At 44.2% G+C, this 13,197-nt stretch overlaps 2 non-coding genes across 2 annotated transcripts; both read right to left on the bottom strand.

The window, feature by feature from the left end:
- Positions 1-7,453: 7,453 nt before the first annotated feature.
- trnav-cac (transfer RNA valine (anticodon CAC)) lies at positions 7,454-7,526 on the bottom strand. The gene has a single exon. It is a non-coding gene; the product is annotated as a tRNA-Val (tRNA).
- A 1,634-nt stretch (positions 7,527-9,160) lies between these two features.
- trnav-aac (transfer RNA valine (anticodon AAC)) lies at positions 9,161-9,233 on the bottom strand. The gene has a single exon. It is a non-coding gene; the product is annotated as a tRNA-Val (tRNA).
- Positions 9,234-13,197: the final 3,964 nt, after the last annotated feature.

The raw sequence follows: 13,197 nt of genomic DNA, 5'->3' as shown, positions 1-13,197 counted from the left end.
AATAAATCATGAATGTGAAACGAACTGACTTTGCTGAACTCCTTTCTCTCGGACCCATCGACACCGCTCCATTTTCCCTATTACACTGTTTTCCCCCCTTTCCCAGGCAGGTATTTTTAACCAGTCCTGTCTGGGATGTGAAACAAAAACAGAAAATGCTGGAAAAACTCAGCAGGTCTCACAGCATCTGTGGAGACAAAAAACAGAGTTAACGTTTCGAGTCCTCATGACTCTTCTTCAGAGCCCAAGGTCCTTCAGTGAAAGAGTCACTGCGCCACCCAGCGTCCCATCGGTGTTACTACACCTTTACCTCTGCCTTTTTATGGCAAACTCCAGAGGCAGAATGATTGCACGGCGAGGAGAACCTCGGTGATTTCACTCATACTCAGGCCTGTCACAGTCACATGTCAGGTAATAGTAAACAGCAGGGGTCTGCTTCATCAAAGGCCCATACAGGACAGTATATGGAGGACTAAAGCTTCCTTTACACTGTCCCATTAAACACTCCCATGGTCGGTGCAGCAGGGTTTAGATAGAGAGAAAAAGTTTTTTTTTCCCTCTTTATCCTTTCATGAGATATGAGTGTCTTTGGCAAGGCCGCTTTGAACAGCCCGCCTTTCGAGGCCATTTCAGAGGGCAGTTAAGTGTCAGTCACATTGCTGTGGATCTGGAATCACATGTCAGCCAGGCCGGATGAGGATGGCAGATTTCCTCCCCGAAAGGACTTGAGTGCAGCAGATGGATTTTTACGACAATCGGTGATAGTTGCCATGGTCACCATTACAGAGTCCAGTTTTCAATTCCAGATTTTATGAATTGAATTCACATTCCAGCAGCTGCCATGTTGGGATTTGGGCCCAAGCCGCCAGAGCATTCGCCTGGACTCTCTCTACCTTGTCCAATTAAACACTCACAAGGCAGAGACGCCACAGTCCACCTTCTCAAGGCAATTAGGGATGGGCAATAAATGCTGGCCCAGACAGCCACGCCCACATCGCATAAACGAATAACAAAAAATACATATATACCACAGACGGTACAGTTGAGACAAACCATTGGATGATTCCTCGAGACTAGGGCCGATCTTACACAGAAACATTATCGAGGAGTAATTCTGCAAATTATTACCACAGTTTGGGGCTTATCAGGGACACCAGGGAGCACAAATCGTGGAAATTCCCAGGCACTGCGGCCTGCCTGACGCAACAAACAACTGTACTCACTGAACATCACCCCAGAGATCCTCTCTCCCTGCTCCATTCCCTCTGATACCATCCTACTGAACTCATTAAACATCACCCCAGGGATCCTCTCTCCCGGCTCCATTCCCTCCGATCCCATCCTCCTGAACTCACTGAAGATCACCCCAGGGATCCTCTCTCCCGGCTCCATTCCCTCTGATACCATCCTACTGAACTCACTTAACATCACCCCAGGGATCCTCTCTCCCGGCTCCATTCCCTCCGATCCCATCCTCCTGAACTCACTGAACATCATCCCAGGGATCCTCCCTTCCTGCTCCTTTCCCCCTGATACCAGCTCTGATGGGAAGCTTCAACTGTCACTCCACTGATTCTGGCAGAGGCTGTTATGCGTTTTCAGTTTTTAACCAATAATAAGAACTCTCTGTTTAAGCAGAGTGACATGAGCAAATAACCCTCATTCCAAGACCAGAAATTTAATCTGGGCCGCGAAGTTGAAAGGGCCGAATTCTAACCACATGACCACCAGGGAAGTTATCCTTGTGATTTGATAAACGATACTTTTGCCTTTTTTTTTCATTTCAGGCCGCTTTGTCTAGAGACAAAATGACCTATTCAGCCAATTAAAACAACCATTGCCATTGGCTAGAACATGAAATTGACAGTGTGGTGAAATAGTACCATAAGCTGTGAATTGCAAAAGTCAATTTCCAAAACCCACCAATCTCATCACTGCGGCTCCTGTGAAACTTGCAAGGCCACACACGGCAGACATTCATCACCGAAAGTAATTGACCGACATAGAATTCTTCCACTTTCATGCTACATCTTCTAACTCCTAACCTCCACCTCAGCCATTTCCAGTTCTATTTAATACCCACGTGGAACTTTAACTCTGCTCCTCGTTCCACGGATTTTGGCCGACTTGCTATGCATTTTATATTATGACAAAGCCAGGAATTCGTGCGCTAATAAAAACAGGGGGCGCTGAAGTTCTCAGCAGGTCTGGCAGCATCTGTGGAGACAGAAACAGATTTAACGTTTCCAGACCATATGGCTCTTCTTCAGAACTGAAAGGAGGTAGAAATGTGATGGGTTTTATGCTGCTGACGAAGGTGGGTGGAGAAGATGGAGCAAAAAAGTTCAGGGATAGGTTGGAGGTCAGGAGAGATTCAATGACAAAGATATGATAGAACGCAAGTAAAAGGCACGGGAATGATATTATTAATTATGAAAGCAGGCGTTAATAACTAGACAAAGGTCAGCACTGACTGGAAGCAAAATAGCAGAATGTGTTAATAGCAGGGAAAGGGTCAGCGCTGTCTGAAAGCAACACATGAGAACAAGATGCAGACTGGCACTTGGGGGGTTGGGGGCTGCAGGTAAATTAAAATGGAGGATGGAGTTCATAATGTGAATTTGTTGATCTCAATGTTGAGTCCAGAAGGCTGTAGAGTGCCTCATGAGAAGATGAGGTGCTGTTCCTTCAGTTTGTGTTGGGCTTCACTGGAACATTGTAGAAGGCCGAAGACAGAAATGTGAGCGTGAGAGCGAGATGTTGACAGGCAGGTCTGGGTCATGCTTGTGGACTGTGTGAAGGTGTTCCACAAAGTGGGCAGTCAGTCTGTGCTTGCTCTCCCCAGTGTAGAGGAGACCACGTTGTGAGCAGTGAATACAACATACAAATTATGAGGGGCATAGATAAGGTAGACAGGAAGGAACTTTTCCCCTTAGTGGAGGGATCAATAACCAGGGGGTATAGATTTAAGGTAAGGGGCAGGAGGTTTAGAGGGGATGAGAGGAAGAATTTTTTCACCCAGAGGGTGGTGGGAATCTGGAACTCACTACCTGAAAGGGTGGTAGAGGCAGAAACCCTCAAAACAATTAAATAAGTATTTGGATGTGCACTTGTGATGCCATGGCATACAGGGCCTAGTGCTGGAAAATTGGATTAGAATAGTTAGGCACTTGTTTGATGGGTGCAGACTTTTTCTGTGCTGTGGGCCTCTATGACTGAAGGGTTTGGCAAAATTGATTGAAAATATGAAGCGTCTGACAATGGTGGGATTGAACCCACACTTCCACAGAAACCTAACTCGAGCGTCTTGGACCACTCGGCCACGCTACCACCACAGCATTTAAAATTGTCCATGCCTTGACTGACATTTTCAATCACTCTCCACTTTGTAACATTCAGTAACTGAACGGTCTCCACTGAAAAAACATACCGAAAGAAACAATCTCCTCTTGCATCTTTCCAACCTGCTTTTTCTCTCTCAGCCTTTTTAATGTGAAGCTACACAACTAATGTGAGTGAAGTTTGCGACGGTAAAAATACGTCCATCCCCTCGTGGAACCGAACCGCTTTGATACATTCCTGATCCGAACCACTCAATGTGCAACATAGAAGCCCCTTTAAAACTGTAACTATTATTTTCAGTTTCCTCTCCTCTCCGACCAAAATGAATCACTTCACACTTCCAGACATTAAATTTCAGCTGCCACTTGTCGGTCCAAATGGATTTGTTGAAGGGCTCGAAAGGAGAACCGACTCAAACTGGGAATGAACGAGTGAGAATGAAAGAAGAAGAGACGTGACGGGTTTTGTCGATCCCGGGGGAAAGAGACTGCGGGATCAGTTCATTGTGACAGTTCAGACAGCAACAAGAAAACAACATTCCCTGATGAGGGCCAACCCCGGGCGGCAGGAGCGGGAGCGCCGAATAGCAGCATTTAGTTAAAACACAGAAGACTTGTTCAGCCAATAACAGCATCGAGTGTGTTCGACATGAGCATGACGTGAACAGTGAGGGGAAATAGTGCCACAAGCTGCGGATGGACAACTTTCAATTTCCAAACCCACCAACAGAATCAATGCGGCTCCTCTGAAACTTTCAAGGCAAATATTGATCCTTTATAAGTTGCCGTTCCCAGAACTATCCACAGTCCTCCAGGTGTGATCTAACCAGGGCTTTGTGCAGCTGCAGCAAACCTTTCCCTCTTTTCTATAACAGGCTCTGTAACAGGTTGTACAGCAAGGGGAATTAGATTGTATAGAGCGACTGAGAAAAACGAGGACATGCTGGATCTGAATCAATCTCTTTGGAAAGTTCGGTATGAAATCAGCTGCATAAATACATTTTTTGTTTCAAAAACTATATCGGAATCTAAAGTCCAACTCTTGATGTCTTTGGGTCTTGGAACCTTTGTTAATGATCACACAGTGCGCAGGGGCACTGCAGAAACTCCTGCACCTCTTTCAATATTGTTTCTCAGAGTTTTCAAAAGGGAACTGGAAAGGGAGAAAAATCAAGGTAATGGAAAAAGAGAAGGAAATTAGGGCGAATTGGAAAGCTCTTTGTAAAAAACTGACATAGACACGATGGGCCGAATTGTCTCCTAATGCGCTGTGTCATTTTAAGATGACATTGCTAAATCAGTCTGATTCCAGAATTACTGATTGTAGCAGCTGAATTCCATTTCTTCCAAACAAATACCCAAAGTGCTGCTGCATGACCGCGCAGGTTAACATTGTGGACAGGTCCATTGGGTTTCGGCAGCGCAGTGATTCTGTAGCGTGGTGCTTATCACGTTCGCCAAACACACAAAAAGACCCCGGTTTGAAATTAGACGGAAACATTATCAAAACCTGTACATTTAAATGTGAAGAGAAGTTCGATAATTCACTTGTGTTGTTAAATATTAAATACAGTATCGTACGGCCACGTGGCAATTGCTCTTCCAGATGGGCTGAAAAACATCCCACAAACGAAAAAGAAGCACACTTCATCACACACGAAACAGTAAAGTTTATGAACCATTTTCAACTGTCACTCGGTAGACCTCTAAGCAGTTTGTTTACAGATGCAGATTAACATACTTACTCCCCGTCTCAAAGATGGCTAAAAGCAATGAGTGCTCCTAAAGACTAGCAAGACAAGCGATACTGTAATTGAAATCGAGGAAATGGCAGATATGCCACAGGATCACTTTGTATCGGGCTTCAGAATAGAGGAAGAGGAAAAACTACCAGGGAACCGAGGAAACCACGACTCGGTGCAGGTCTGGTGACATCCCTCCTTTCATATTCAGTACGGAAAAAAAGAGACATGAACGGGATGTAGGCGCCAGAATGTAAAAGATGCCATGCGCCTATTTGAAAGAAGAGCAAGGGAGTTCTCCCCGCTTCCTGGTCAATGTTTATCCCTCAATCAACATCACAAAGACACATTATCCGTTCATTATGACGTTAATGTTTGTGGGAGTTTGCTGAGCGGTGATTGGCAGCCGTGTTTCCGACATTGCCACAATGACGGCACTTCACAATGTCCTTCATTGACTGGAAAGTGATTTGAGACGTCCGCTGGTCGGGAAAGGTGCTATATAAATGCAAGCCTGTCTTTATTTAATTATCATAAACCCCAGTCCTCTGGTGACTGACCCTCGAGAGTGGAAACAGTTTCTCCCTAACTGCTCTATCAAACCGCCCACCACCAATCCCTTCCTCAGCCCAATAATTTTAAACAACACCATGAAAACTCAGTTTAACCTGCTTTGCTCTAAAGAAAACGATCCCGGCCTTTATAGTCTCTCCACAAAACTGAATGTGTTCACCCCTGAACATGGTGCAAGGCGGAACATTGTGACGAGATTTTGGAAAATGTTGTTAGTTGGCAGGTGGAAAAATGGAGGAGGAACCAAAACAGGAAACCCAGTCTCCAGTTCTATGAATAATTACAAACTCTTTAGGAAACGGATCAGGGGAGAATGAAGGGTGAGCTGTCCGACTGACCAGGGCCTATCCGGAATGTTAAGCCATGCTGTCATGCAGCAGCACTCTGGGTTTCTGTTTCGGTGAAATGGAATTCAGCTGGTACAATCAGGGATGCTGCAGAAAGATTCATATAACAATGTAATCATAAAACGGCAAAGCACCATGTATCTATTCAATGGCATAGGGGCCCTTCCATAATCCTGTCTCGATTAGCTTTTTTAAGAGCAAACGAATTAATCTCAGTTTCCTTCCCTCTTTTAGTAAACCTGTTATTATTCTGAATATCAATTAATTGCACAATTCCCTTTTGAAAAAGGAGATTCTGCAGATTCCATGCCTAGTTTACCTTAATTAACACTGTTTCCCTCACCCAATGCCATGAAGATTTAGACTAGTGCTTCTTACATAGCTATGCATATGAACATTATTTACTTTTTCTATTGATTTCATATCGAATTGACAAAAGTGCGTATTTTTCTGACCAAACATCTCATTATTTCTGAGTTGATTTATACAATCTAATTACATTTGCTCCACAAACGGCTAATCGAGGGTGTTATATCACAGTGGGAAATCATTGTTACAGTTCAACAGAGACCTGCCAAGATCAAAGGCTGGTACAGTTTGTTTCGTTCATTTGGTTTAAAATGCATTTGTTCTGGGAAGGTAATCTTACAGAATACATATTTGTTTAGGAAAAAGTGCTCATCTACCAGAATGTTTGGAGGACTCCAATGGTTAGACTGAGAGGTCATGTCATTTGTTACAGGAAGACAACTCTGGTGCCTCAGTTTGTTTGAATTTCAAAATGCAGAAGGCTCGGTCCAGCAAATGTCTTAGGCAGCAATGCTTTCTGCTCAATTATTATGAACACACTTCTGCTCCTCAGCAGAAGAAATTCAACAAACTTTTCTCAGCAATTTTTTACCTTATTCACCATTCAGTATTAATGTATTTGATATTGATGCCCTTGGTTGACTTGAGGCTCTCTGAAATAGACAACATCGAATTGCAAACTTGACTGGCACGCAAAAGAATGTAAGTCACCAGGTAATGCATTTGATATGGGTCTGATTTGAGATGTAGCACAACAGTCAGCATTTCAACAAAATCAAAGAATTTTACAGGGAACAGGCTTGAGAATGATGCGTTAATTAGATCTGATCCCACTTTGTCTGTCTTTATGAGCACACATCACACTGAGACACCTTTGACAAGGTGAGTAACTTTCTTAAGCTGCATCGAAAGATCCATTGATTTATCTTGTTGATTAAATGAGCTGCTAAAATGTGAGCGCAGTGAAATACGAACATCTATCCACTCAAGTGTGTCATGGAATCTCAGCACGTGTTGATTTTGCTGCATTCATTTTGTGATCTCGGTGAGAGCAAATGCAATATTGCCTGCAACATAGGAGATTCAGGTAAGCTTCAACGACGCAAATTATCCTCAATATTTAATGAGTAAGTTTTCATAATGTTTCTGCCCGGTTTCGAACAGGGGACCTTTCGCGTGTGAGGCGAACGTGATAACCACTACACTACAGAAACTGCTGCGGTTTGAATGATCCTGTCCGGAATGCTAAACTGTGCTGTAACTCAGCAGCAATCTGGATCTGTATTGCGGAGAAATGGAATACAGCTGCTGTTCTCAGGAACGCTGCAGCAAGACTGATGTAACAATGTAATCATAACATGGCTTAGCACCGTGTATCCAAACAATGGCAAAAGAGGCCCTCCCAATATCCGATCTCAGGTCCCTTTTTAAACGAGAAAACTAATTCATCACAATTTGCTTCTCTCTCTAAATGATCTATTTCTTCTCCCTTTCATTAAATTACTTAATTCTCTTTTGAAAAAGTCGTTTCTGCAGAATCTATGCCTGGTTTGCCTTAACTCACAAGGTTCACATGACGATTTGGACTTGGGTTCCTAATATACTTTACCAGATGAACATGATGTAATTATGCAATTGATCTCATATCGAATTTGCGAAAGTGTTATTTTTAACCTTTCTATTTTTACAATCTTATTACTTTTGCTCCATACCCCTTCAACCGAGGGTGCGATATTACAGAGGAAAATGTTTGTTCCGGAGTTTAACAGGGCCCTGCCAAGATCGCGTGCTTCAGTTGTTCGTTTATTTCATTTGGTTTGAAATAATTTTGTTCCTGGACCGGAATCTAACAGAGGACAAATACTTGTGGAACAAACAGGGCGTGCTGAGCTACCAGGGTGTTTGGAGGTTTTCATTCGTTGGACAATCCATGTCACTTGTTGCAGCGAAGCAACTGTTGATTTCACCCTGGTGCCTCAGCTTGTTTTGAATTTCAAAATGTAGACGTGTCCGTCCAGCAAATGTCTCCGGGTGCAATGCTTTCTGCTCAATCATTAGGAACATCCTTCTCATCCTTGGAAGACGAAATTAAAGAAACTCAGTATTTGTTCCGTTATTCTATATTTAATATTCATATTTTATCTGTTATTGATGCCTTCGTCTGAATTGAGACTCTCTGAAATATACACCAGCCCCGAATTGCAAACATACTGATAGACGAAAGAATGCCAGTCAACAGGTAATGCAAATCATATGGTGCTCATTTGAAATTGAGCGCAGTTAGCTTTTATACAAAATCCAAGAATTTTACTGGGAACACAATGATGCTTGAGAATGATGCGTTAATTAGATCTGATCACTCTTTGTCTGTCTTTGTGAGCACACGTTACAATGAGACACCTTTGACATGGTAAGTAACTGTGTTAAGCTGCATCGAAATACGTACTGATTTTGCTGCAGATAAAAGCAAAAAACTGCGGGTGCTGAAAATCCAAAACAAAAATAAAAATACCTGCAAAAACTCAGCAGGTCTGGCAGCATCTGCGGAGAGGAACACAGTTAACGTTTCGAGACCGTATGACTCTTCAACAGAACTAAGTAAAAATAGAAAAGAGGTGAAATATAAACTCGCATATATCTTACATATTTCACCTCTTTTCTATTTATTAACTGTGTTCCTCTCCGCAGATGCTGCCAGACCTGCTGAGTTTTTGCACCTATTCTGATTTTGCTGCACGCGTTTTATGACCTCGGTGAGAGCAAATGCATTATGCCTGCAAAATTGGAGATTCAGGTAAGTTTCAACGATGCAAATTATCCTCACAATATATTGAGTAAGTTTTCATAATGTTTCTGCCCGGTTTCGAACCAGGGACCTTTCGCGTGTTAGGGGAATGTGATAACCATTACACTACAGAAACAGCTGTGGCTTCACTGACAAAACAAAAGCAGAATTACCTGGAAAAACTCAGCAGGTCTGGCAGCATCAGCAGAGAAGAATAAAGTTGACGTTTCGAGTCCTCATGGCCCTTCAACAGAACTGAGTAAAATTAGGAGAGGGGTGAAATATAAGCTGGTTTAAGGTGGGGGGGAGGGGGCGGGTGGGGTTGGGGAGAGAGAGACTTTATTGAGCCTGTCCGGAATGCTAAACTGCGCTGTAACTCAGCAGCAATCTGGGTCTCTATTACGGAGATAAGAAATACAGCTGCTGTTCTCAGGAACACTGCAGCGAGACTGATGTAGCAATGTCATCATAAAATGGCCGAGCACCATCTATCCATGCAAAGACATAAGCGGCCCTTCCATCATCCGATCCAAGCACACTAATTAATCGCAATTTGCTTCTCTCTCTTAATGAACCAATTTTTTCCTCCCTTTCATTAAATTGCTGAATTCCCTTTTGAAAAAGTCTTTTCTGCAGAATCCATGCCTGGTTTGCCTCAATTCACAAGGTTCACATGACGATTTGGATTCCTAATATACTTCGCCAGATGAACATGATTTATTTATGCAATTGATCTCATATCGAATTTGTGAAAGTGTTATTTTTTCAACCTTACTATTTTTAAATCGTATTACTTTTGCTCCACAGATCCAACAGGGGGCGCTGGTGAGAAGTGACTGAAGCATTCTGGGAGAAGTCACCGCAGCCACTGCGACTCAGGAGGGAATCGAGGAGAAGGACTCTTGCACTCAACAGGAGAAAGAGCATCCAACAGAGGGCGCTGATGAGAAGTGACTGAAGCATTCTGGGATAAGTCACCGCAGCCACTGCGACTCAGGAGGTAATTGAGGAGGACCCACTGTCAAAGAACAGAATAGCCCCAAACATTACATTGCTGTAGTGTTTCCATCCCTCCCTCCTCCTCAAACCTGAAAAAAAGGAGAGAGAGGAAGAGGCAGTGCCTTCAGGAGTGCACCAGACCTGCAAGGGACACTGTTCTGAAAGTGGGTTTTAAAAGAAAAAGCAGCTGATCGGTGAGTAAATCCTGGGAGCAGACTCAGAAGGAGGAGCACTGGAGTGGTGAGTTTAAATCTAGCTTACCTTGGGGATTCGCGGCCTTGTCTCCAGGGAGCAGACTCGGAGGGAGGAGCACCTGAGCGGTGACCTTGGGGCACAGAGTAACTGAAGCCGAAACTGAAAAAGTGACATCACAGGAAAGGTGTGACCTGATTGGTTGGTAGGAAATCTGCACCAAATTTGAAAAAATAACACTGCAATGCTAATTAATAAATTAATTATCTAAGTCGAGATGGCTGGGCAGGTGATGTGCTGTAGCTGTATGATGTGTGAGCTGGCAGATCCCATTGCAAGCCACAGTGACCACATCTGCAGCAAGTGTTGGTTGCTGGAGGAACTCCGGCTCAGAATTGATGAGCTGGAGTCCGAGCTCCGGACGCGGCGGCACATCCAGGAGGGGGAGAGTTACCTGGATGCTTTGTTTCAGGAGGCGGTCACACCCAGTAGATTAAGTACCTCAAGTTTGGTCAGTGGTCAGGATCAGCAGGGCGTGATTGCAAGTGAGGCAGGTAGAGGGATCCTGTGTTCAGGAACAGAGGAGCCTCAGCTCCTGACCTTGTCCAACAGGTATGAGGTACTTGCTCCCTGGTTGGATGAGGAACAGGGCTGTAGGGAGGATGAGCCAGCTGACCACGGCACCATGGCACAGGAGGCCATTCAAGAGGGGGGAGCAAAAAGACAAGTGGTAGTTGTAGGGGATTCTATAATTAGGGGAATTGATAGCATCCTTTGTAAGCAGGATCGAGTGTCCGGCATGGTATGTTGCCTGCCCGGTGCCAGGGTGAGGGATATCTCTGACCAGCTTGAAAGGATATTAGAGAAGGACGGGGAGGATCCAGTTGTTGTGGTCCACGTTGGGACAAATAACATAGGTAAGACAAGGAAAGAGGACCTGTTTGGGGATTATCAGGAACTAGGAACTAAATTAAAGAACAGGTCCTCAAGGGTTATAATCTCCGGATTACTACCCGAGCCACGTGCAAATTGGCATAGGGGCGCGAGAATAAGGGAAGTAAACACGTGGCTAAAGGAGTGGTGCGGGTAAGGGGGGTTCCATTTCGTGGGGCACTGGCATCAGTATTGGAAGAGGAGGGATCTGTACCGTTGGGATGGTCTCCACCTGAACCGATCTGGGACCAATGTTCTAGCGAAAAGGGTAAATAGGGTGGTCAACAGGACTTTAAACTAGAAAGTGGGGGGGGGCGGAGGGTAAAACTCCAACAAGTATGACTAATGGGAAACAAAGCAGCAGGTTAGCGTGTGGGGGGGTGGATTCAACTTCATGGAAAATTATGAAAAAACTGAAAAGAAAGGAGAGCCCAGGAGAGGCTATTAAAGTCCCCAGAACACAAAATAGGGCAGAGTATTTGGAAAGGGCTAGGAATCTAACTTCAAGCACATCAGATAAAGGGACGACAATGAGAAAGGGGACAGGAAATACAGGACTGAAGGTGTTGGATCTGAATGCATGCAGTATACGAAATAAGGTAAATGAGCTTGTGGCGCAGATTGAAATTGGCAGGTCTGATGTGGTGGGCATCACGGAGACATGGTTGCAAGGGGATCAGGACTGGGAGTTAAATATCCAAGGATATACATCCTATTGAAAAAATAGGCAGGTTGGCAGAGGGGGTGGGGTTGCTTTGTTAGTAAGAAATGAAATTAAATCGATAACAAGAAATGACGTAGGGTCAAATGATATAGAATCTGTGTGGGTAGAGTTGAGGAACCGCAAAGGTAAAAAAACCATAATGGGAGTTATGTACCGGCCTCTGAACAGTAGTCAGGATGTGGGGCACAAGATACACCAGGAGATAGAAAAGGCGTGTAAGAAAGGCAAGGTAACAGTGATCAAGGGGGATTTCAATATGCAGGTAGACTGGGAAAATCAGGTTGGTAGTGGATCCCAAGAAAAGGAATTTGTGGAATGTCTACGAGATGGCTTTTTGGAGCAGCTCGTGGTGGAGCCCTCTAGGGAACAGGCAATTCTAGATTTAGTGATGTGTAATGAGGCAAATTTGATAAGGGAGCTTAAGGTGAAGGAACTCTTAGGAGGAAGTGACCATAATATGATAGAATTTACCCTGCAATTTGAGAGGAAAAAGCTGTAATCAGATGTAACGGTATTACAGTTGAATAAAGGCAACTACAGAGGCATGAGGGAGGAGCTGGCCAGAATTGACTGGGAGATGAGCCTAGCAGGAAAAACGGTGGAACAGCAATTGCAGGCGTTTGTGGGAGTAATTTGGGAGACGCAGCAATAATTCATCCCCAGGAAGAAGAAGCATGCTAAATGGAGGACGAGGCAACCGTGGCTGACAAGGGAAGTCAGGGACAGCATAAAAGCTAAAGAGAAAGCATATAATGTGGCGAAGAGCAGTGGGAAACCAAGGGATTGGGAAGCCTACAAAGACCAACAGAGGACAACTAAAAAAGAAATAAGGAGGGAGAAGATTAAATATGAGTATAAACTAGCCAGTAATATAAAAGAAAATTGCAAGTTTTTTAGATATATAAAGGGTAAGAGAGAGGCAAAAGTGGACATTGGGCCGCTGGAAAATGACACTGGAGAAGTAGTAGTGGGGAACAAAGAAATGGCGGAGGAACTGAATAGGTACTTTGCATCAGTTTGCACGGTGAAAGACACGCGTAACATCCCCAAAGTTCAAGAGAATCGGGTGACAGAGGTGAGTATGGTGGCCATTACCAAGGAGAAGGTGCTAGGGAAACTGAAAGGTCTGAAGTGGATAAATCACCTGGACCAGATGGATTACACCCCAGAGTTCTGAAGGAGATAGCTGAAGAGATAGTGGAGGCGTTAGTGGTGATCTGTCCGGAATCACTGGAGTCAGGGAGGGTCCCAG

This window comes from Cetorhinus maximus, chromosome 23 (genome assembly GCF_964194155.1).
Source record: "Cetorhinus maximus chromosome 23, sCetMax3.hap1.1, whole genome shotgun sequence".
NCBI classification, from domain to species: Eukaryota; Metazoa; Chordata; class Chondrichthyes; order Lamniformes; family Cetorhinidae; genus Cetorhinus; species Cetorhinus maximus.
This window is presented reverse-complemented; position numbering and strand designations above follow the sequence as displayed.